The following is a 24,737-nucleotide window of genomic DNA, read 5'->3' as shown; positions in this document are numbered from 1 at the left end:
CATAAACAGCAGTGTGCGGTTACAGGGCTGCGGAGGAAGCTGAGGAGCCAGAAGAGGCTGACACTGACAGCACAGGATCTTAAGTTGCACTAATGTTGTCACGGCTGGCGCAAAATTACAGGCAACGTCAATGTGGGAGCTCACGCCGCTGCTGAAATTAGCCTGGGAGACTTAGGTGACGCTATTTCCTTGATTCATTAAGTCATACGAGTCTTGCCGTCTTGCTGAGATAACCCATCAAACAGTCAGAGAAAGGTCAAGGAAAGTTCAAACATTGAGAGCGCTCTCTAAACTGTACAAAATCTATCCATTTCCCCAGCCCACATCCAGCTCAGGTTGCACACATTCACTCCAGTGGGTGCAAACTCTCGACTTTTAGGATAACCACAGAGCCACCGTGCAGCCTAAAGCCTCGCTAATGCTCTTACATCTTTGTTTTAAATATTCCATTACCTCACTCCATCTTGATTGTTGAAAAGCACATGTTTGTAATCAGATGACAACACTCCAACAACAGATGACTTCAATCAAAACAATCGATGGTCAAAAACACACCATATTAGTAAAACATAAAAACCTATGATTTATATGAACAAAGGAGATTGTTTAAGTACTGAAAATGCACGCACTGAAAATCCTTCCACTTGGTGCCTTTAACTTCTCTTCAGCATGTTAAATGATAGCAGCTGTTATGACTACCATTATCCAGCGTGAGAGGCCAAACCTTTTACTAAACAGCCGTCGGCGGTTTTTGACGTCTTAGCCTTCACATTTGTAAACTGACAAACATTGAATATTTCAATAAAGACTAAACAGACCATCTAGGTTGACTTTTGGAAGTATTTCGGGTGGGCACGCTCTGTGCACAGCGATTTTCAGCTTCACACCGTCTCACTGTGCCTCCCACACTCACATTCTGTTGACCCAGGAAATTTAAAACCGTATGCTATTTTTATTTAATATTTCATGTAAATTGTGCCACCTACACAACGCTGACAGACTCGCCTGCCTACTACCATGTCTTCTCATTACAGCCTCTACAAGTTATTCTAAGATTAAACTAACCCTGTGCCATCAGCCAGCAGCGTGTGCACTGCATGCTTAAAAGTTCTGCTTTTTCAAAATGTGGGTCATTATTCACTGTCTCTACTTATTAACAGTGTAAGATAGTAAAAATTCTGTTCTCACTGACTCCACAGGAAACAGCTTCAAATTTCTTGATAGTCCAAGAAAATAAAAGTGTCAAACCTTTTCGATGGTGACATCCTACATTTATTTTGAAAAATGTATGACTTCTCGTGTGATATCACCACACACTGTAGTTGTACACCATATTGGATGTGACTCAACCACTGGCTTGTAGGGGGAAAAATATATTCCCCAACTGGTTGGTGGTGGTTTCTGGAGATTGTCGGATGCTGCAGAAATCCACAGTTGCTTGCACTTTTTCGTGTTTCTCTGCAACGTCTTGCTAACTACTCAGGAAGTAAAGTGGCACACTTTCACCTTCAAAGTAAAAGATGAGTCTATGTGTTTCAAACTGTTGCTTTGAAGGCGAATCGTCTTCATTTCCAGTTTGGTTCTGACTTTCTACAGTTTCACTATAGCTCAGACAGTAGCTGCACAGTGTAGACAAGACCATCACTTCCATTCAAAGTAAAACCATAGCAATATGCTATGAACCAAAGCAACCAACACTTTTCTCTGGCAACAGGTGGCTGCCAGTTCTATAAAGTGACACATTCATATGCCTGTGTGGCTGGGGCTTAGGTAATAATTTTCCCTCCAACAACCATTCGGTGAACCGGCGGTTGCCAGATGGTTGCAGATCAGTCTCTAAGCCTGTGTGAATGGGGCCTTGTTCGCTCTATTCTACATTGTGACTGTAGCTGTCCCACGTCCAAAATGTCACGTCACTTTGCGGTTACGTGTCTGCAAAACTTCAATACAGCAGTGTTCAGGCTGACCAAGAGAGACACTTCACAAAGCCTGTCATTCAACAAAGCATGAGCACACCAGCGCCGCGAAGCCGCTTTGAAAGGTGTGGCTCATCCAGGCTAATCTGGGCTTAGTCAAGGATGGGTATCATATTTTAACGGCAGTTTACTGATACTGTTTATCGACACGGTACTCTAGCTGCACTCCTATTCTCTCATTTTTTATATTTTTAGAAGAAAAAACATCAATCATCAGATATTCGTATCATGGTGAACCTGAAGATAACCACCTTCGGCTCTGCTGGTGTCCTTTACGCTTACTTAGCACTTAAGATATTAAGTTCTATATGTGCACTGTACACTCAATACAGTATACTAAATTTTGCTGAAGCTTTTGAATACTCTCTCAGATTCTGATCTAGTAAGTGTAAAGTCAGTCCTGTAGTGTAGTAGGGCACAGCATCCTTGCTGAGGAGGCTGCTGCAGTAGGGGTGTGCTTTTGCCATTTGGGGTTGTGCCTGGTCTTCAACCATGATCGCCAAAGCTACAACCACATAAAAGCAGTTTTGCTACAAATACAGGCAATGTAGATGTATGTAACACATATTTACTGACTAAAATTACAACATTAAACAGTGTGTTGCAAATATAGGCTTTACAGCGCTTATGATCTTGTTATCTTATCAGATAAGCTACACAACATACTGTTTTCCCCAAAGTGTTCCTTTATCAGGGAAAAACGGAGACTTCTGACCAAACATCTGACTAAAACACTGCCTCAGTGAGGAGATATCAGGGGAAAGCAGATTCTAGATGTACTGACAGAGTGGAAGAGCTTTCAAGACAGCTGCTCTAGTTTCTCTCTGTCACTCTCGCTGACACACACACACACACCCCTGTGCGCGCACACACGCGTGCTCGCGTACACACTCCACTCCCTCTCTCCTTTTTAGCCAGTGACAGCAGGCACCCAGCGATGACACGAGGAGTGTCTCTGGCAGCCAGTAAGGCAGCACTAAACAGACAGAAATATCTGCTCTGACAGACGGACAGACCATCACCCAGTACGACATGCTTGCAGCTGTCACTGTTCTCACTGCTTCTCTTCCCCTCTGGTTTGACTTTGCTTTATGTGATTCTCCCTCCACCCTGAACAGTGCTTCCCTCCTTTTCTCCTTCCTACAGCCATCATGTACGACACTAACGACCCCTCCTACGTTTGAGACACTGCGCTTGGCTCCTGTTGGTTTATGGCAAGAAGAGGAAGAGATAGAGATGATCAAGGGGCGTGAAAGAGGAGCACCCTCTATGAGCTTTGGCCTCCACAGGTTTAGCTCTTTGCTCCTTTCATTCGGTCTTTCTTTTGCTCTTAAGAGTCGTGTGCTTTCACACAAGTATCTGTTCTCAATCTTTCTCTGTCTCTTTAGCTCACTCTTTCTCAGTAACAGCCGTTCTCAATTAGGAGGGTCAGGGAGCGGAGCGGAGAAATAACTCCGCGTCTGGTATCTGGAGCTGCAAGGACCCAGAGATCAGCAGCAACAAGAAACCACCGCTGAGTCGAAACCTGGGCTGCGGATACATGTTTGCACGGTTGTGCGCGTTGCATAAATCTGCGCTGTGTCAACAGGTTGTCAGTGACCTCTGACTTCCATATTTAAACACACACGAATATGACTGAGCTGCTAATGTTTTGACTGGCACATTCTCCTGGAGTGCGGAGCTCTTTGCCATTCAAACTAAAGATTCTGGCGTTAAAACAATGGAAAATCATTCACGCACAAGCAGGCACACCCATGGACCGAGTCTTCGCCCCGTGGAGAGAGCTGCTTTAATTGCTTTGTTTCAATGGTCCCCTCTGAATGGGAGAGGAGCTGGCGGCTGCCGTTTACAAGACACATCTGCAGGTGTTGCATTTCAAACTGAGAAACTCAAGCTGTGAGAAAGAAAACATAAGCTAACAATGACAGAAACATAGGAATATTAAGGCAGATTGTCCCTCTGTCTTTTCCTCTCTGTCACACACACACACACACATTGCAGGTGCAGCAATGTTCAGCAGTCCCCTCCAGGCCATTGAGGCACATCTGAGTGATGCCATACTCAAAACTCTCTTTACCTCTGTGTCTCCTTCTGTAAAAATACTGACTTTAATGTGAGACAATGTGAAACATAAGACCACACAAAGCCGAGGCACACTATCTTTAGGAGGGGCTTGTCAAATTTTCAATGAGGCTCCACCACTGTGTGATGCTTCCCGGTAAGAATTAAGAGTCTGATCAAAGCCACCTAACGTGGCTTCGGGTTAGGTTGGTGTATGTTTTAGATAACCTCTCCACAGCTGATACACTGCATGAAAAACTACTTTACTTTGTTGCCATACAGCCACTGCTGCACAGCAGCTTCCCCCCTACAGACTCCAAAGCTCATTTGGAGCATTTTTTCACACTTTTAATTTGAAACCTCGCGGAGCAGTGTCTCTATGAGAATCAGATCTGTTTGTTAGAGCTGAGAGTCGAGTAGTTTGGAGGATCTCGGGTAGCGTGTCTCCTAATTCACTGAAAGAAAGAGCAATCAGCTAAGCTTCAGATGGCACCCAACAGACGACAGATTCAATCTCCTTTCTTCGAGCGTCTCTATTGTGACGTTCCCACATGCTGGTGAGCACGCCGCGTTGCTCACATTACTGATAATCTATGCAAATAGGCCACAGATTGACTAGAATGTATCTAATTGAGAAACATATGTGTCACACTCAAAAATAATAATTCTTACATCTCCCAGTGTGCGTGTGTGTTTATTCTCCCCCTTTACTTTATTTCTGTCAGCATTCGTTCATTTATGCAGTTACATGTGACTGTGATGTTGGCGTCTTGCCGTTTAAAATGAGGACACGGTGTATCTTTTGTTTGTCGGTACAGCGTTGGAAGTATTCCTCGCTCTCACCTTCTCTGTCTCTCTCGTTGTGAACCCTTCTGCGGCATCGCAGGAACGTCCTGGCCATTATGAGAAGCCATTAATGAGTGCGTGGCGTGGCGTGTTGTGATGCGCGGCATATTACAGCCATTCATCAGAGTCAGGAGACACTTGACAGGCGACAGCCAACAGGTTGTGTAATCATATAACACAGCCATGTCAGGCCTGCCACAGCTCCGTGTCCCATTCAGGCCTCTAATGTTGTTTTCCTCTGGGTAATTGACAATACCAGACAGAGAGACCCAGTGATGGATAACATAATGGACCGACAGGCACACAAAGATGGCGGCCCACCGCCAGAGTGATGTCATTTCAATTTATATCAGCTTTTGGAGATATCTGCAGCAAATATGTGCTTCTTAAAGCTTTGGTCTGCTTTTCCTTCTTCTTGGGTTTGTAATTACTGAAATGGGGCAGCTCAGCGATCTCACAAAAACGAGAACTTCAGCAATGTAGTAGCTCACGCGGCTACTACTACTACTACGGCGATGTACCCTTGACCTTGACCTTGAGCACAGTGTGGTGAAAACCCTTTAGGTGATTACTGTGTGCAGGTTTCACTATAATTTGACGGACACTACAGGATGAATCAGGTGATAAAGAGGCAAAAAACATTATTAATCATCCTGATCATGTTTTGTGATTCAAGATCAAGAAGTCGCTCTCAGTGCAGAACAAATAGATACTTAAATCTCTCATTCCCTCAGCTATTAGATCGCTTAACTCTTGACAGGGGTTATTTAGTTTGACTTCTTTTAATGATTGCTCATTTTAGACACATTTCTTTCTCAATCTATTTATTTTCTTTGGGTTTTTTAAATGAGTTTTACTATTTACTGCTCTTTGCCGACCGACCTCTTTGTTTGACACACCTTGACACTCAACAGTGTTTGTGGTTAGTGTTTCAGGTTTGTACGTTGTATGTCTATAATTAGGCAGGTTGTGATCAATAAAGTGAGTTGAAAATGGAAAAGTGCCAGTAAAACAACAAATATGACGCTGAACTTGAGCACAGTTTCGGTAATGACTGATTACTGTGAGTGATTAGACTTGTAGGTTTGACTGAATCCTGTGCAAGGAGTAGCCATTCCTGTGAACTGACACCAGAGGCCTCGTCATGGCGTGAGCTCAGCCGTCCACATGAGCTAGCAAGAGAATTTCAAAACAGCAGAAATCCCACCCTGAGAGCTTCCTGTTTCATAGTGACTGTTGAGAATGATACGTTAGCAGAATGCTGGTGTTTTAAAGGCAAAGTGAAACGACAGCTGTATTGTTTCATTCCAACCAAGAGTGTGGCTGACTAAAATAAAATAAAATAAAATGTTGGCCTTGTGTGTTTAGAAGCAGGTGTCGAGCTTACGTTTGTTTTTTTGTTTGGAAGGAGTTCAGAAGTTTGTGCACTTCCTATCTGGTCGTACCTGTATAAATGCCTGCCTGCTCTGCATACCTTTGCACCCCACCCTTCCTCCTCTGTGTCTGCTTGTCTTCCTCTTTTGCAATTGCTAAGAGGATCTGCCTAGCTAGGAAGCTCTTACATGCTTTCCCCAAAGGGCAAATACTGCCCTAGATGGTTGCTTTTCATCTGTTTAAGCATTTTTTAAAGTATTTGCGTCCTTTCCTACCAGATTTTCCGTCCCAAAAACCGTTTTCCTGAGATCTGCCTAGGACCATCTGATGAGTGCCCTCTAGGTAAAGCGCAGATCATTTCATTTAAGTGAGACCAGGTGAGAATAACTCCAGGGAGAGCCAGATTATCTAAACCCTGTTATCTAAATATAGAGCTAAAACTCAAAGTGAGCAGTAGTAACACAGAAAGAGTTAGAAAGTCAAAGCTGAAGCAGGAATTCTGTTTGTAAACCACAATGACTGTTTAAAGCGATTGGCCAGAGTCATAAATATGAAAAGCGAGAAATATCATCTTTATCCATTAAATAAAATCATTAAAACCATTGATCCAAGTTATTGTGGTGATTAGGTCTAAAGATGACAAAGTTAAAGCAATTACAGTGTACCAGCAGGCCATCTGACGCTCAGGAATGTGCGTCTCCTACTCTACACAACTCCCAGCTCCGTCAGAGAGGAAGAGGTGGCCCTGAGGCTGTGTTAGACATTGTTAAGGATAGCAAGTATCCTCACACAACCTGTTCTGCTCTGTCCCTAAGCTGGAGAAGAGAAGACAATGTTCTCTCTTATCCTCCCACTCTCACCGCTTCATACCTCTGCTTGTTTGTGAAATGCCTCTTGCAGCACAAAATCCAAAAACGGCCAGCTTGTGCGTGTGAAAAACAGGGCGTAAGATGTTAACCACAATGAAACTCACCAGCAAGGATAAAAATAAACACCCCCTGTCTTTTGAATATCATCACTGTCTCCTAAGCTGGAGGTAAAACTCCTTAGAGAATAATGGTTTTGATTAGACTCGCTGTCTGTCATTGTGTCTTCGTCTTGCCTTTCTCTCACCCCTTCACATACAGTCAATGTACAGTATACGCACATAAAAGAAAAAAGAAGATGGGAAGAAAGGGACAAAACAGAAAAGGCAAGAAAAAAAGAGGAGGGTGTAGGACACTGGATGGCGGAAAAATAAAACACGAATGAAAAAGGAACGCCGAGAATGGGATCATAAATCTGTCACAACAGAATGGGTGAGAGGCCTGGAAGACCTAAAAGGGCTTATGTCATTGTTTTCCAAAAAGCTCTGTTTTCCTTCTTCACATGTACACAGGCCCCGCAGCTACGCTGTAACCCTGTGACGCAGAAAATTTCCCCTTTAGTGTGGTCACACACTGAAGGAGTCCACCTAACCGCTGCGAACAAAACGCACTCCTCCTCTCTCCTAAATCTCAGCTTCATCGCCTCACAACGGCCGCATTGTTCGACCTCAACAGTGGCCACGCTGTGCGCCGCTGACGTTAAAAAGGCGTGCAGTTAGAAGCTACAGGGATAAATACTCTTCAGTAAACAGCAACAGTCTGTAACGTGTTTGCAGCAATGATAGGCTTTCTAAACAAATTAAGCCAAAGCGGCTCTACATTACTCATCCTGGCCGGCTGTCTGGCCAAATTCTGTCTCCACTGCACAGTTGTTTGATCAACTGTTTGTGCCGAGTCTATGTGTTAATGTGAGGGAGGGAGAGAGGAACAACAGATATGAGTCCACGGGCTTGAGCTGAGACGAATACAGCACGACAGCCGCAGGGAGAAGCAGTGAAACTAGTCTTCCTATACTTTCATGTGTCTGCAGTCATGTGCTGTCACATTCGGAAGCTCTGTTCTTTCTTTCGCTGTGCATTACTTGTCAGTCTGCTGATGGTCGGCGTGTGTGTGTGTGGGTTAAACCTGTCACTTTCTGCACTCTGAAGTCCGTGTCCTAATCGCTTTGGCTGATCCCTGCTAGTCGGGTGTGTACAGTATTTGTGTCGGGCTGGCTATATGTGCACACGAGTGTTTGTGTGCAGGGCAGATGCTCCCAAAGCATAGCCTTTGCTCAGCATTCACACACACACACACAGACACACACACACACACACACACACACACAGTATTAAGGAAGATTACCTTGCACTTTATTTATTTATTTGCTTCCTAAACTGCCCCCACCCAACTCCCAAAGCCCCCCCTCCCCCCAAGTCATTTTTCTTAATCCCTGGTGGAAAAGAAAACGGGAGGCAAATAAAGAGTGTAATATTGGAGCACTACAGACACTACAGACCTACTTTTTAAATGGCCGATAAATTTTCAGATTTAGGGCAATGAAAAGTGCACCAGACCTTTGAATGGGAGCCACAATAAGGTCCCGGTAAGCTCTTTTAAAGTACAGTGTGCCCTACTATTACTGTTTGTCACTACAAATCTCTTTCAAGCTAGACTTTTTGGGGGGTTTTTTGGAAATCAAAGGTTCTTGAATCGTAGCATGTTTATTTTATGATTTCTCATTTTGACACTGGCCACAAGCATCATGGTGGGGATTTTATTTTAAAGCAAAGCCTGCACAGCGCCTCATAAACAGCAGCTGCAGACTGCTTCCTTAGCTGCCAGCTCAGGAGCGTCCAGTCAAACCAGCCACATCACTCCCTCACTTTTTCTCTGCGTGCCAAGTCGGCTCCAAGTCAGGAAAAAAAAAAGGAGGCAGGATTGATTCAACCAATGTGCACAATCGATGAGATGCGGAATGAGAGAAAGATCCGTTTACCTGCGTGAACCTTGACCTCGGTGGTAGTGCCGCTGTGGTCGCCACCCCCTCCCCCGCCCCGCCCCGTCATGTATTCCTCACGCAGGGTCCCTCGCTGACCTCTCCTTAAGTGGCGATCTGAAGGGAAAGCGAGACAGAAGAAGAAGGCTGTTACATTTCTTTTAATGGAAAGCCAGTGAGAGCCTGGTTCAGACAGAGGACAAATGTATCACAGAAAACAAAAAAAATGCACCCCGGAGTTGAAAAATGTGTGCGGGAAGCCATGAGGGAGTTTGCTATACTGCCCCATTTACTCTACCTCCTAACCCTGCCGGAGAGCCAATGAACCAATAAACAGCTGCACCACCAATCACACTACCGTGCGTATATACTGCAGCAGCAGTCCTGTGTAAACCCCCCACCACCCCCATCCACGCGACCCCACCACCCCCACCCCTGCTGCACAGGAACAATGTCCTTCCTAAAGGTTATCAGCAGCCTGCTGCTTGGTCAGCCCTCATTCTGAATCCATTACACACAGAGCATCGAGATTCACTGCCTTAATACACCTCTCTTAGTCTCTCCTCACTGCTTCACTGCGCCCTTTACAGGCCGATACAAATCCAGCGTAGGCCCAGAACACACACACCAGAACACACAAATTTACACGGGTTTTGAGATTAGCCTATCAGAACTTTTCCTTTCTGTCTCTGTGATTGGTACACATTTCATCACCACAGAAGCTGTGATGATGAAATGGAGTACTATGCTAGCCCCTACCCTTGACCACCGATGTCCAAATGCTCCAAAACTGACTTTGTCATACACTTTGATTTATGGCCAAATAACTTTGAAACTAACCACATCCCCGCCAGCCTCAGCTGTAGTCTGTGTTTGATGTAAAACAGCAAATGTTGCTTAGTATAAAAAGCTAACAGACTAAATCATTTTGGCGTCCTACAACATTACTGCAATAAAGTTTATAATAACTGACAATAATAGTCCCCCAGGAAGATACACAATTCCCTACTTCCTCCAGTGTTTCTTCACATGCAGTCTGGTCAAGAAGTAGAATAAGTCTAAAAACTGCAGTTTAGAGTCAAAACGCGGACAGCTAAAATCTTGTTAAAAGTCTGGGGATCCAGAAGTGTATGATTGATTGATTTCTCTTAGATCACTTTTGTTAGTGTCCAGAGTTTTGCTTCAATCAGCAAAAATCAGCACTCTTTGTCCTGGCAGCAGATGTTAGCTGAAGCTATAATAAAAGGAATAAAAGATAACACCATGTAAAAAACAAACAAAAAAAACACCTAAAATCGCTGATACCAATATTGAGAGAACAACAGACATATGGTTGGAGAAGCGGTGGTCACTACCATCCATATTTCCTGTCTCTCTTTACTATTCCCATCAATAAAGGCACAAAATCCATGTGATGCAATGGCAGGCACCTCATACATCACGTCACCTGCTCGTTCATTTATTCCATGATGGGAAGGGAACATACTGAAGACTATAATGTGAGAAGGGGGTGGGGGGTGGGGATGTGTGCTGATTTTGGACAGAGTCCAAAAAAGAAGAGGACAGGGCAGAGAAGAAAGCCATAAATACGCAGGGAGGCGAGTAGGTGTTCGAGAAATATGATTTGCGGGGGTCTACGTAGCACGCGGTGCTGACAGGTAAGCCTATTAGGTTGCTATTACCCAGCTATAACATGCACCAGTGTTTAAAGGTGATGGGTTTAAGAGAGAGTTATACATTTAGTTTTAAAAATGCAGCAACTACATCATTACTGAGCTGGCTTCACATTGATTTAATTCACTGCGTCGCCTTTTTTTGTTTTTTCCAAGCTGACATAATTCGGCAGCCGTGAAAGAAATACGTGTTTCGCTTCGCTTGTTGAATAAAAAACAAGCAAAAAAACAACAGCAAGCTTGTTTTATTGCAGTAGATGTTAGGTCTGATTCGGCTTTAGAGAGCAACACCAGGTTTTTCTCTCTTTTTTTTTCTCTCATATTCTGAAAACGACATTAGCCTTCACATCCAAAAGAGTGCAAGAGAGAGCTAAACACTGAGATGGCAGTGCATTTCTGCGCATTGAAAACTGCCAGGGAGCAATCAGTGAAGAATGCAAACGTTTATAAGAAACCCAATGCACTAGAACATGGAGATCTGCAATCGAATTTCACTTGAAATACTGCACGAGAGACACAAGACTGCGAGAAAATTGCTACCACTTGAGCAGCACACTACAGATGGTGTTGAGAGCAACACAGCACATAGCAATGTGTTCTTTAATAACGCGGTGAATATTGCAGTGAAAAGCTGAGTAGCTTCTGCAACTCCTGCTTTTTTTTCCCCTTTCCTGTCAGAAGTGTGAACTCTTTCATCCAGGATATAAGAGGCTGCGGTAAAATCCTCAAAGAGACTAATCGCGTTAAATGAGGTTTGTGTCTGTATCCATGACTTCTGAGTATGCGTGTGTGTGGGATGTCAGGGGCTGGAGTGAGGGAGGTTGTAGGTGCCTGTGAGCGACTACAAATTCTTGTCACCTTTGAATCTAAACTCTGTCCTGTCTCCGCTCGAGTCAGCCGTCTCCTGTTTTCACTTTACGTTCACGTTAATGCTTCAGTCCTGGTAACTGTATCAGTTGATCGGGGTGTACATTTACGGAGACACAAACACATTTTCTGTAGTCTTAAAAGTGATTCAGTTTCTGAAGATGACAAAGCCTAAGTTTGCCTTTTAAAAGCCTTTAACACCACCACATTTACTTTGGCTTTCTGGAGGGGAATCCTCGCCTCAAGTGGCCGCTCGTACAGTTCAGCTCATACAGACGCATTCATACAGAAGCATGTGCACAAGCACGCACACATATGCTATGCATCGAAATAAAAAAAAGCAGGAGAGCTTTAAAAGCAAACCTCATCTTCCTTAAAACAGCCAGGGCTGTCCCTGGGTGTCTTAACACAACTCATCAACTGTTAAACCAGAGAGAGAGGCAGAGCCGTAAAAATCAATGCCCCCAGCACTGCAAACAGCAGTCAATTATGTTAGTTGGAAGAGGAAAGAGCGAGAATTTGCAGCAGTGTCTGGAGAGGTAAGGAGAAAGAAATGGGAGGAATCCAAGGAAGGAAGGAAGGCAGGAAGGAGAAAGTCCATCTTAAGCTAAAAGCAGCAGGCTAATATATGTAATTGATTACCTCTATGCAAATAGAAGAACTTTAAAAAAACCACAGACTGCAATTTAAAGCAGGAGCAGAGGCTCTGAAAATCGATTGACGCCATGAGCGAGAGAAGCCATTTTCCTCTAGCCAAGATAAAACACTTTACTACGAGCTGTCAGATACTTATCAGGGGGAAATTAGCAGAGGAATACCATTTTCCCAAAACAAACAGGTCAAGTGTTTCTCCTCTTTTGAGTGGCCTGTCCCACGCTTTCACCGTCTCCCGTTCTGATATCATCATCTGTTATTTCCTCCTGTTTAAATGCCAACAGTAAGGGAGCCAGGGCTGTATTTCATTCAAAACGATCATTTGTAATAAAAGAGGAGGGGGGTGAGAAAAGCCCCATGCAGGCAGGCCTTGTGCACCGGCAGTAGCCCGTCTGTTGTTTGAAACAGAGAGGATGAGGTCTCCGGTTTTGCCTCAACTCCCGGGAGCGACCCCAAAGCCTGCCAACACCTGCACGCACTCGCTGACGCAAGTCCGTCCTCAATCTACGAGCCCGATCTCACCAAAACAATATCTGCGTTTCTGGCCTGCAGTTGATGTTACTGGCTGAAAAAAAAGGAGAGAAAACAAGAAAGAAAGAAAACAGACAGAGAACAGAGCACAAAGAGATGTCGAGGCAGGCAGCAGCCCACACAAGACAACTTTGGTGGAGAGAGAGAAAAGGCCAGCTCGGCGTCAACATCAACAACGGTTCTGCAGTCACTGCTCAGCAGGTAATTATGATAACAACGTGTTCCCTAGGCGGCCTCTCTCTGATTTAGTTTCCAAGCACTTACCCTTCCTAAAATCTCCCCCCTGATAACATCTGATATGATTACAAAGTCGAGATCCCTTTCAAAGAGCGCCCACTTATGTGCCTTTAATTTGGTGTACACTAACTTTCCCTCTCGTGACTACTCATTGAAGCTTCTCGTCTTATTGTGTACGCCTAGTTAAGATGTTGCTCCCTTTGGATTGTCATAACATTTCGGAAAATGCAGTGACATAAACAAACCTCACCTACTGACACCATCCGTTACGGAGCGCGCCACTTGCTTTCTATTACCTTCCACTGTAAACACAGTTTTGCCGTATGGGGAAATACGCCATTTCATTGTGTCTGTTAACATCCAGTTTTAGCAGTGGGAATTCGGCCCTGAATGGAATCAACCGAGCTGACCCTGTGATTACCTCTGCGGTGCGGCATTTTCCTTGGCTGTCATCACAGCCGACCCTTTAAACGGCCAGAGCTGCTCTGCAACAGAGGCTAGGCTGTTGACATACTGAAGACATTTAAGATAATCCCGGAGATGTCTCTGTGATTTCCAAGATTACATCTTCAAAGGGGAAATGCGCCCGGCAGCCTGTACTTGAAAGGGAGAGAGATGCGGAGGGCTCTTGTTCTGAAGGAGGGGGTGGAATAGCTCAAGAATGCAATCATGGTTTTGGAGTGGAATAAGGCCTGTCCTGGCTAGCTAAGCTGGCAGGAGGGTGAGAGGATAGGAGGGGAGCATGGCGAAGGAGAATCAAACCTGAGAGAGAAAACACACCTGTCGGAAGGGGACAAAACACAGCGGGGCTGAGACAGAAGTCTCACCTGTGCGACCAAACCTGGGCCTGCCTTGTCAAGTTGTGATTAAATAGTTATTCATTTCCTCCACATGAATCAACTTTTTTTGCCTAAGAAAACAGACCTAAATGCTTCAAAGTGTATACTTTTATATTTGATTGTGTCATAATGCTGAGGTAGAAATCAAAGCTTCTCAAACCTGAAGGATACGGTCGTTGCTAACCAGGTTTGGGACAAAATATTGCTCTGGTAGCAATTTTCTACGCAAGCACTTTATACCAAATGCCTCACACTCAGATGAACACACTAAAAAGCAACTTGGGGTTCTGCCCAACGATTTGGAGCAGTCAGGGATCGAACCACCAAACTCCTGAGGTACAGACACCCTTAATATGGCTGTGATATACCGATATACGCTCACGCTTCCTCTTGTGATATGTGTGGAAACACTCACTACTTCATGGCTTCTTGTAGAGGCAGAAATCAACCTAATGCAGCTAATACAATAAAATCAACCTTTACTTTGTTGCCACATTGTTTCGTTTTTATGCAACAAAACACTGAACTACTCTTTCCAGTCCTCTTCACAATAAAAGTCCAACAGAAATAATACTGGTACTTTTTTTCTGCTCCCTTATTTCCAATGGGTCACTGCATGTTTGATTTGGCACAGATTTTACACCTCACATTTATCCAGGCTTGGAACCAGTTTGTGTCTCTTCCTGGTATCAAACCAGGGATCTTTTATAAGTATGATAAGCCTGTTAACCACTATGCTATGAAGTCACTATAATTAAAAAAAAAAAAAAAAAAACTGGTGGAAACACAAAGAACCTCATGGGGGAAAGCAAAGAAAAGCAAAAAAACGTAATTATTAAAACTGAATGATATCATACACAAACACTAACACCACAGTTCAGTGAATACATAATTTGTTTTTCTTCAGTTACACAGATCATAAACTACAAGAAATGAGTGTATTGTAATGTATTGAGATTGCAGATTTGCTTAAGCTGGGAGCAATGTGCAAACCGGAGACCACAGGACGTGAATGATATTTCGCAACTTCAAGTGACTACAGGTGAAATAACTTCTAGGCAAGCAACTGGAGCATCTACCAATGAGAGGATAGCATTTATTGACAGATGATTTGGACATAAATACATTAGAGACTCACGTAGGCAAACAGAAACTGGAATCTCCACAAGCGAGCAGACGTAGCTTTAGTTTTCATGGGGATATATCGCAAGCTATCCTGTAACTCCTGTCTATATTTCCAGTTCTGACCCACTGATTGGGATCCCCTTCTGTGATGGTTACTTTGAGGTTAAATAAAGCCAGTTTCCCAGTGGATCCACTGACACACCTCTCAGTTAAAACAATTGAATGCCCTGACTGCTAGATGCCATTTGTTTTATATCTGATCATGCATGCATGTAGATGCGCTATTGGACAACTAAACTGGGGCTAGGAGCCATGTACTGTCTGCGGTATTTTAGAATCCACCTGAACTTTACAATGAACTGAATGCTGGCAAATCTCAGTCCCTGAGTCATTTAATCACTTGAGAAGCGTTTTAAGTGTCTTTATACCATTTGTTTTTTGAGTGCAGATATTTGCAGAATATGCTAGATTGAGCCCACACCATCAAAATCTGTTACAAACGTCATTATCTTAGGTCCATCCACTCATGGCGTGTGCCAAGTAAAGTTAAGAGGGCAGATTTGTCCTCTGAACACGACCCGTTCTGACAATGAAGGACTTGGGCGCTGTAACTCCAGCGAACATGACTTCACTCCTGTGCAGCCTCCAGGCAACTCTCTCCCACAGAGTGTTTACTGCATCATCACAAAGCATTTTTAGATCCAGTGCATGACATCTGCAAGCAGCCGTGAGCGGCTGCATCTACGCAGAAGACCCGAAAGAGAAACGGTAAATCGAATGCGCCACGTCAAATTAATTAGGAAGTATTAAATAAAAGCAAGAAATTATGACTCATATCTGCAACAAATGTCAGCAGTGACGTCCTGTGTGGCTGTGAGCACTTCTTAATGACTCATGGAAGTGTTCACTAATGTGGCTCTGACGGACATTAAAATCATTCAGCGGGATTCTTTCCAGTCGCTGACCGGCATTGTGATAACATCGGGGTATTTTAACACAGCACACGAGGAAGAGCTGTGAATAACAGAAGTAATAATGGCTATTTAACACCACACAGAGTGGCAGGCAAGAACCCAAATGCGTGTGCTTCCTCTCAGCTGGATTGATGACATCATCGGGACCAGAGCCCAGAGCTGGGATCAAAAAGCACAGAGTGAGGCCTGCCTATTACCAGCTGCACATACTGTACAGCATGAGAAGGCACAAACATCCAGTCAAAGAGGCACACAAGTCACACAACCACCAGAAGGCTATTTATGAGCCGCGGAAGAAAGGGAGACAGAGGAAAACAAATCTGTCATCAGCAGGAGGCTGGGAGTGAGTAGACGAATCGGCTGAATCATAACTGCGTCTCGCAGAAAGGAACTTATTTTAGAATGAGCACCGATAAACTGCTTTACAAGTGTAGGCAGCATTAGGTACAGTATGTTTCCTCTCAGTGAGCTCTGCATCGAGGGCCCCTCCTCGCTTCTCCAGCCTCACTGGCCACAGTTGAAAAATTAATGCAGCAAACTGACAACACTTAGGGCCTCCCTCCCTCTCGCGCTCACTCGCTCTCGCTCTCTCCCCTTCCTCCCCATGTACCAAACAGGATCAATTACCAAAGCAGGGCTCCACTCAGCAGCGCTAAAGAAACAAGAGGCACTCTCCATCACAGCTGCGTGTGAGCGTGCACATGCAAGCATATGTTTGTGTAGTTCGGGCGGCTTATGATGAGCAGAAAGAGGAGGAGGTGGTGGTAATAGTCTGTTTGCTTCTCTAATGACAGCAGCAGAGTGGATTAGTGAGCCTCCTAACCCTTCAGCATCACTCTTCTGAGTGGAGCTTGTAAATAACCAGTTATGGTCAGTGGGAGAAGGAAAGAAAAGATGGAGACACCGAGACTAATAAGCTAACAAGCGCTAAATATGTGAATGTGCAAGCATTTTTTTTCCTCGTGCACCTTCATTTGTATGCAGGTGGAAATTTCAAGGAGTTCCATTTCTACAACATCAGCCAAGTTATTCAAATGCAGCACATCTGACTGGAGAGGATAACATAAAGAAAGGCATCAGCAGAAATGGCAGCAGGCAGTAATCCCCCAGCCAGGCCACTTGTGTTTGCCACGCAGGCAGGCAGCGCTGTCAGTGGCAGCACCCATACAGGCCTTATCAGTGACAGCCACAGGGCTATTCTAATAACCCCGCTGATGCTCTGCGGTGCAGGGACAGACGGGGAGATGAGCATGCAGACAGACAGGCGGACAGGTTTCACTTCCCGCATAAAGAAAGAGCCTGAGAGCCAGGTATCAGCTCATGCCTGTGTGTGCTCGTGTGTTTGCATATGTGGAAAACTTTCTAACATGTAATGCTCTGACAGCTTCATACATGCTGTCACTGTCGTCTGAATACGCTACAAGGTTGACCAGCCCACCTATTAACCCCGCACACGTGCCCACTTTGCATTTACGGCAGCGTTCTCTAAACTCAAGCGTGCTGGTTTTGCGGCCCCCGGTAGGCGCGTATCTGTCTCCGGCATCATTATCACCATTCAAAAGGTCAAGCACAATGCTTCCAGCCTCTTCTTTGTGATTTATGCCTTTGTGCTATTAACTCTCTTCCCATTACTCTCCATCTGTAAATCTAATCACACTCCCTCACTGCTGCAGCGCCTGGTGCTCTCAGGACAGAAGCCGCGGCCGACGGGAAACAGCTTATGTAAATACAACACTGTTGACATAAGACGAGCAGTACACGGTGCCTCGCTGCTATGATGAGACACGCCGATTAGCGTCCAGATAAGAACAGCTATCACTTTATTGTTCTTTCTTTTCATTTGCTACAACTGTTCTTTGCTATCTTTTAAAAATCCCGACGTCTTAATGTTTATTTCATATCTACAGGATCATTTCCCTGAGCTCACCTTAAGAGACTGAGGTGCTGTTGTTAGTAAAAAGACCAAAAGAACAACAAAGAAATGCAGGCGCAGTGCTGCGGGGCTGCATTTGTAGTCAATGAATAACTCAAATATTGACACCAGTAAATGAGGGTGTCACTCATGACGCAAAGAAACAGAGCAGCGTTCAGCAGAAGCACTTCCAGGCATTCTCTGCATGTATGTGAGCCAATAATCATTACCTTGGCTTGAGAAAGGCTCCACAACCACTTGAAGCCCCGTTAAAACATCTACTCTCGCGTGCCTCGAAGCAGCCTTGGAGCTCTTTGAGGAAAGTGGGCTGACGAGCCACTCTATGGCTGCCACATGCAGTATAAAGACTTAATCAGGTCTCCCGTGTCTAAGTACAACGATGGCTTCTGAGAGAATTCCCTCTGCAAGGACTGATGGGAACTTCGGTGATGACACAGAGAAGCCTGCAGGCCTGTCAGCTCGTCTCGATGCGGCTCAAATCAGCGCTGACCTAACGGAGAACTTTTTACCGCGGCACTGACACGCACTCACACACTGGCTGACACAAATCTCCAGCATCACTTCAGCCATCCACTCAGTCCTTCAACATCATACTCGACATGTGGCGTCTGTGTGTGAGATTTGCAGCATACACACAGACTGAGTCGTTCCAGGTTTAAATTTGGATGTTGCATGACACACGACCATCTCAAAATAACACTCTGATATGCAGAAGAGCGGCAGTGCTTTAGCACAGAGCCAGCTGGACCAGAGACTACAGTGAGGATGAACTGGTAAAGGTTATGTTCAGTTCACTTGGCACAAACTCTTTGGTCTGCATCAGTTTCTGCGTTGTATCGAAATGTAAGATCTAATCTTAGCAAAGCAATTTTAGCTCTAGATTTGGTTTCAAGCCCTGGGATAGATTGGCAACCTGTCAAGGGTGTACCCTGCTTCTCACCCTGTGACAACTGGAATAGGCCCTCCCAGCATGCCTGAATTGAAGAAGGAGAAGAAAATGGATGGATTTGGTTTCATTTGATTAATACAAGATTAAACAGAAAAACTGTCAATGAAAAACTTAGTACCCGATGTAGCAAAACGCTAGAAACTTTGCCAAATGCTGCTTTTCTTGCAAGCATCTGAAATGCACGCTATTCAAAACACAAAAGAAGAGAGTTTTAAGAAATCAACGCAAAGCCCTAATCTCTTTGACAGATATCATAACTAAAGATTTCAAGATGGTGACTTATTTTTTATGTGCCACCAAAAAAATGCTAGGAAAGAGCGTTTAATTATTGATGGTACTGGAGTAGGGAGATAACCGCTCTCCTCCTGTTATCAATCATTAATGGAGTTTCCATCAAAAACACTTCAACCCCTCAAGTATCAAATATCTCTTGAAGGTGGAAGACCCACATTCAAACATCCCACTTAATCAAAGGGCACACAATGTGCTCTCAGTTTCTCTCATTTTCACTTGCTCAAATTAGGATAATCACAGCACAAATTAGAAAATTGTTCACAGCTTAAGTGTAAAAGTAGGCATTTTCGCAGAGGTTTTCTTTTGAGTGATGAGGGTTAATGTGCAAATTTTAAATGTTTAAATCACGGGGGAGAGAAAAAGAAAAAAAAAACAGCCAGTGCTTTTATTTTCTTACAGAGACAACAGATCAAATGCTGAATCTGAGAAATGCTTTCTTTCTATTTTTTTTATATGATGCAACACCTCAAAGTAGTTGGAAAAGGGCTATGTTTACCCCTCTGTTGCATCAACTCGTCTTTTAATAATATTCACAAGCATTTGGAATTTGAGGAAAACTATTTCAGCTGCATTAGTGGGCCTGCTTTTTCATATTTTTCATTTCATAATGCGACACAAGAAGTCCGCTCAAGTGCAGGCAGGTCAGAATCTGCACTCTTTTACTGTGCAGTCACGCTGTTGTGATATGTGAAGAACGCGGCTTTGTCTAGCTAAAAGAGCTGAAATATAGCATGGCCGACGATTTGTACTGTGGTATTTTGAAGATTTGTTACTGCTATTAATATTATATCTGTAACACGAGCTAGTTGTCTCACAGAAGTACATGAAATACAAATCTTTTTAAAGTCATTATCAAAAAGGAGCAACACAAATAAACCACATGACCAAAGCCAATAAATTATCTACTTTTAGGCTTTGTTGACAAAAATCAAATATTTGGCACATGAGTGCCACGTGGAGTCAGTGCTTAGAAGGCTGCTTTTCATGCTTTTACCAGATGTAGCTCGGTTTAGCGGGCCTGCTGTTTTCAAACAAAGTCAACATATGGCTCATTAGCATATCTGTGCCTCACCTGGCTCCCTCCTTGTGTGTGTGTGTGTGTGTATGTGTGGAGGAGCTGCCTGAGCCCCACCCACAGTCAAAGACCAGCACACAAGCAGCAGAGCAGAAATGATTTAAAGTTAAAAACTTCCAAAAAGCAGACACAACTCCTGTCTTGGTCTTGAGTTATCTCGGTGCATCTCCGCTCTCTCTTCTTCATCCTCCATCTGTCTGCACTGTTCTCAGCAACAGCTCCTCTCCCAGCTGTTAGCGAACTGTTATGCTACCTGGCTAGTTAGCGTCATTTCCCAGCATGCTCGTAAGCGCCGTAATTACTGTTAAATTATTTTATGTTTCACAAATTACTGGGAGCGTCACTGAGAACTGTGGATTGTTAACGTCCGTGCTACCGTACTGCTCGGTCTGTGATTTTAATCCTTGTTAAGTGGTTGCTAGGCAATGGGATGAAATCAAAACAGAACTTTTTTGATATAAATCAGATGTTACAGTTGTGAAATTAAAATGACACAATGCTTAATTAGGAGTTATATGTGGATTAACACTACCAGTAGGTCACTTTAGCCCGTTGGTAGGTGGCTGCCAAGTAACGTGATGACATCATAACATCTGATGTGGATAAGAACCTTTGGGAGCTTTAATGTAGCTGTGTGCCAATTCTGATTGCTAAACTTGTGATTGTGCTCACCAATACGCCAACCATGAGTTGTGCGATTAGAACTATGAGTGAGACGGGTTCAAAGTTACTACAGACCCACTCTTGTGCTTTTTACTGCTACCGGTAGACAATAATATAGTCCATTTAAGCCACTTGAAAAGCCCATGTGGATGTTTTATCCGTTCGCCACTATGCCACCCGGCACTACAAGCTACCTCTTTGCTTTAACTCAGAGGATTTACTGTCTATGTTTCCTAAAAAGGAAAAGAATGTATAATTTAATTGGTAATGCCACATGACACCTCCGTCCATCTTAAACAGATGACAGCACTTCTAGATCTTCTCTGTATACATTCTTTTCTTTGAATGGTAGAGTTTTAACTTGCATTTGTGGATGCAGTAAAATGTTCATCAGTTCAACAGCTTTCAGATGTGATCCTGAGACCATGCAGTGGTTTCCACCACAGCGTCTCTTCAATGCATTTCTTCTAAATTTATTTTGGAATTGTTCTTTGTGTGTGGTGATTTCTGTATATGAATCCCAGAATTTGGTGAAATCTTATGCTGAGACATTTTTTTAATTATTATTTACTTATCACACCACATATAGAGTGATAAACCTATCCCCATTCTTACTTCTGAAAGCCTCTCCGCCTGTTTTAACATAATCTTGTTACTATGTAACCTTAATTAGTTGTTAGATGTTTCACCAGGCTTTTTATAGCCCTACACAAATTTTATAGCTTGAATTTGATACTAGTTACACTGTAAAGTGAGCATCTGTTTTTTGAAAAGCAGTACAGCTTCTGAATCTCACTGTTTGATATATGTTGTCTCCGTGCTGCTTTCAGTTAAATATAAGCAATAAATTAATTGCACCATTCATTTACATTCAACAACGTGTCTGAACTTGTATATGCAGCACTGTTTGAAGAAAAATCTGTCTATCTGGCTCGCTCTGTAAAGCTGAAGGCTGGCCTGGTCAAAGTCACGCAGGACACGATGTGCATCAGCGACACTCACATAGAACCGTAACACTGCTGTTACCCTTTAAAACAAACACAAGGTTACACACAGCCCCGTGTGTGTGTTTGTGCATGTAAAGCTGCACACACACAAACACACACAAACACACACCAACACACACGAGTCAGTTAGAGTTTACAGCTTTGGACTGTCTTTAAGGGATCAGCCAAGATCCTTCAGTCCACCGCCCAGCTAAGGCTACACGGTGTAAAATTGACTTTTACGGTATCCTTGCAGCATCTCCTCTAACAGCCTCGCAAGCTCAGATTTCACATACACACCATACACATTCTACACTACATAAGCACTGCAGCTAAGTGATACCAAAAATGACAGAGTATCCCTAATTACCCATCAAGATGGTTCTGACAGTGTTCCGTGTGCCAGTGATCAGTGTCATGGCGTATCGCCAGCAGCGACTACAGTTTGTCTGATTTGTAGCTGCAGCTCAGTAGTGGGTGGTACACCATCAGAGCTGCAGTGCCATATACTTTCTCTCTCTCCCCCTTCTCCTTCTGCCATCCCCCCCCCCCCACACACACACACACACACAGACACACACACTCACACTGTCCTGTTTCACTAGCCCCGACCTTGCCTGTCATCGGTATAAAGCAGCTTTTCAAGGCTGCTGCATTACAGAAACACAGGGAGGACACTGAGAAGATTCTGTGGAGAGAATTCGTCTTAAAAGGTTCAGACACAAACGTGGGCTCTGCTTTAATTTAACAAGCAAAGCAATATGCTTACATGCGGTGTTGAAAACACGAGTTAGTGAGTGAAAGTAGACTGTCTACAGTCATGCAGCTGTGCTTTGAGCTGTACCCCAATGCCAACGTGCTCACAAAAACTGTGGTAACACGCAGATGGTTATGTTTACTACATTTAACACCTAGTTTTCTTGTGTTAGCGCTGTTACCTGTACTAAGCACAAAGTACAGGTGAGGCTGATGGGAGTGGCATCAGCATTGCAGGCAGCTGGTCATAAACACACAAGTGTTTGGAAGCTGAAACTTTTGCCAGAATGTTGCGTGAGCAGAAATGATAATGAAAATCACAGAGAAGAGAAGTCAGTTTGTGCACAGTCCATTCAGCAGCTGTAAAAGCACTTGTAAGAAAAAAACATCACCAAAGTCAGTAGTTTTCTGGGGAACATGAATGTCAGTGGAAAATGTCTGGGAACTCTGTCCCATAGATGCTAAAATAGGTCAGTATACACCAAAGTGTTTTACCAACTGACCATCACTGCTATAACTAGAACCACATCAACAACACAGACTATATCAGGGGTGTCAAACATAAAACCCGGGGGCCAGAATCGGCCTGCTAAAGTTTCCAGTCTGCCAAATGAACATCTTTGGAAAATGTGAAGGAGAGTATAAATTTATATTTTATAGCTGTCCCTTCTGATCCAGACCTCCCCACTTAGCAATTTATACAATACCAAAGTAAATAAGCAACAGAAAAAAAAAATTAAAAAAAGAGAAAGTTCCTGTTTTTTCACTATCTACTATAGAAGAAAAGACAAAATATTAGCAGCATTTTTAATCATGTAAAAAAACCCACTTCTTTATTATTAAAATATCTTCAGGATTAAATGGGCAGTTAAACTTCTTTACACTGACAAAAAGAGGAGTTTTACTGGTCCAAGCCACTTAAGATAAAAGTGGGTGTGGCCCACTATGTAAACAAAACTATATAAACAAAAATACCGGGTCACCGACAGGAGGTGTTCGACATGCCATGAAGCTCCCAGTGCACAGTTTATGTGTCGATGTTAATGCCAAAGAAGGTTTAGAGCTGGTTTATTAAGTCAGCACTGTGCTGGGGACTTTTATGCACTCAGCACCTGGCTCTGTAAACCTTACACGTCTGACCTGCTGTGGTTCCTAAATGCTTCCACGTTGCAGTAAAACCACTTACAGCTCATTGTGGAATATAGAGGAAATTTCACAAACTGACATGTTGCAACAGTGGCATCCTATTTCAGGACCATGCTGGAATTCAGTGAGCTGTTTAGAACAAACCATTCTTTCACAAAAGTCTGTAAAGCCAGACTGAGGCTGAAAACACCTGAATTACAGATTAAGAGGTGTGGCTCAATACTTCTGTCCACGGAATGTAGCTAAACATGAAACGCCTGTCCAAATACGAGGTCTAGTCCATGTCAGTTCTATACTGTGAAAAAAACACTTACTTTCAGACAAAATAAAATAGTTGAAAGCACCACTTAGAAAACTGAGATGACTACAAAAACAACAGACTTATTGTGTTAGCAGTTGGCCTGTTTAATTGAATAAAAGAACCTATAAAAACAATAAATGCATGCGTGGAAGATGTGTCATAATTTATCTCATTAGTGTTGGGATAGCATATGTTATTATAGTGCCATTGTGAACCTATGAAAGGCTGATTTATACAGTGTAAGCACACTGTGAGCTTTGGCTATGGTGCTGTAAGTGAACTGAATTAATGCACAGAGCCAGCCAGTTAATATTTGCTTAGTGAAATGCTATCTGAAATCTGCAGCGCTGATGGGTTTTTTTAAATGCCTTTAAAGTGTAAACCAGCCATGAGTTTGTCAGGTCATATGAGCTGTTCTGATCTTAAACCAGAGGCAGCATTACTAATGAAGGGTTGATCTATTCACTACACTGTCTACAATGTATTAATTGAGTAAATTAACCTCTTTGCAGCGACAGTATGTAAACATTTTGTGGCGGAGGTGTGGTCCCGGGCGCGGCTGCAGGGGAGGGGTGGTGCGGTGAGCTCAACGGGGCGGGAGATCAGCTGTGTCCGACAGCTGTCAGACTGTGT

General features: G+C 43.6%; 1 protein-coding gene across 6 annotated transcripts in view; it reads right to left on the bottom strand.

Annotated features, from left to right (window-relative positions):
* The window catches only part of zmiz1a (zinc finger, MIZ-type containing 1a), a 108,959-nt gene that overhangs the window by 67,323 nt on the left and 16,899 nt on the right, over positions 1-24,737 (bottom strand). For 5 of the 6 annotated variants that reach the window (XM_085182190.1, XM_085182188.1, XM_085182186.1 and 2 more), the window contains exon 2: positions 9,102-9,218. The gene's annotated coding sequence lies outside the window, so the exon portion shown is untranslated. The remainder of the gene's footprint in view (positions 1-9,101; positions 9,219-24,737) is intronic. The other variant, XM_085182189.1, reaches the window with a different exon arrangement.

The sequence above is a fragment of the Neolamprologus multifasciatus genome, chromosome 13, assembly GCF_963576455.1.
Source record: "Neolamprologus multifasciatus chromosome 13, fNeoMul1.2, whole genome shotgun sequence".
In the NCBI taxonomy this organism is placed as follows: Eukaryota; Metazoa; Chordata; class Actinopteri; order Cichliformes; family Cichlidae; genus Neolamprologus; species Neolamprologus multifasciatus.
Note: the sequence above shows the minus strand (reverse complement) of the source record. Positions and strands in the feature narration are given on the sequence as shown.